Source organism: Ipomoea triloba, chromosome 16 (genome assembly GCF_003576645.1).
Source record: "Ipomoea triloba cultivar NCNSP0323 chromosome 16, ASM357664v1".
NCBI lineage: Eukaryota > Viridiplantae > Streptophyta > Magnoliopsida > Solanales > Convolvulaceae > Ipomoea > Ipomoea triloba.
In genome coordinates this window covers 17,626,917-17,627,447 of record NC_044931.1, presented here as the reverse complement: position 1 = coordinate 17,627,447, position 531 = coordinate 17,626,917, and positions in this window count along the sequence as shown.

Below are 531 nucleotides of genomic sequence, written 5' to 3'. Positions count from 1 at the left end.
ATTTTCAACATCTTCTTTTTCAAAATAGATGGAAAAGATGAGGATTGTGAGTGGCCTTTCATCTTCTTCCACATCTTCTTCCTACTATATTTCTTCTTAGAGCAATCCGGATGAAAACCATCCCCATAAATAGGAAAGTCAAATACTCTCCTAATGTCTTTTTGAGATATCACAACCTCAGTGCCATTCACTACTGAGTGAATTTCATGAATTCTATTAACAGTTTGTATTTCAGCATTTATATAGAACTTTGTCACGTCAATGGGATACCATGCTTTATGTTTGAAAGTAACAAAGTTGTAAAGATTACTGTCCTCAAGACACTTCACAACGTGATTTCCAAACTCCTTGTCAAGCACCTTGTCAAGAAAACCTTCCACATCAAGCATCGAACCGGCCTTGACCATGCAACTGCTTGACTTCTGACCTTTGACAGAAGTGGAGAAGAACTTAAAAACATCCACATCTTCGCATGGTCTGGTTATAATCTGTGGAGGCCTGAACGGTTCTGGTGTCTTTTCCGGCGAGGGT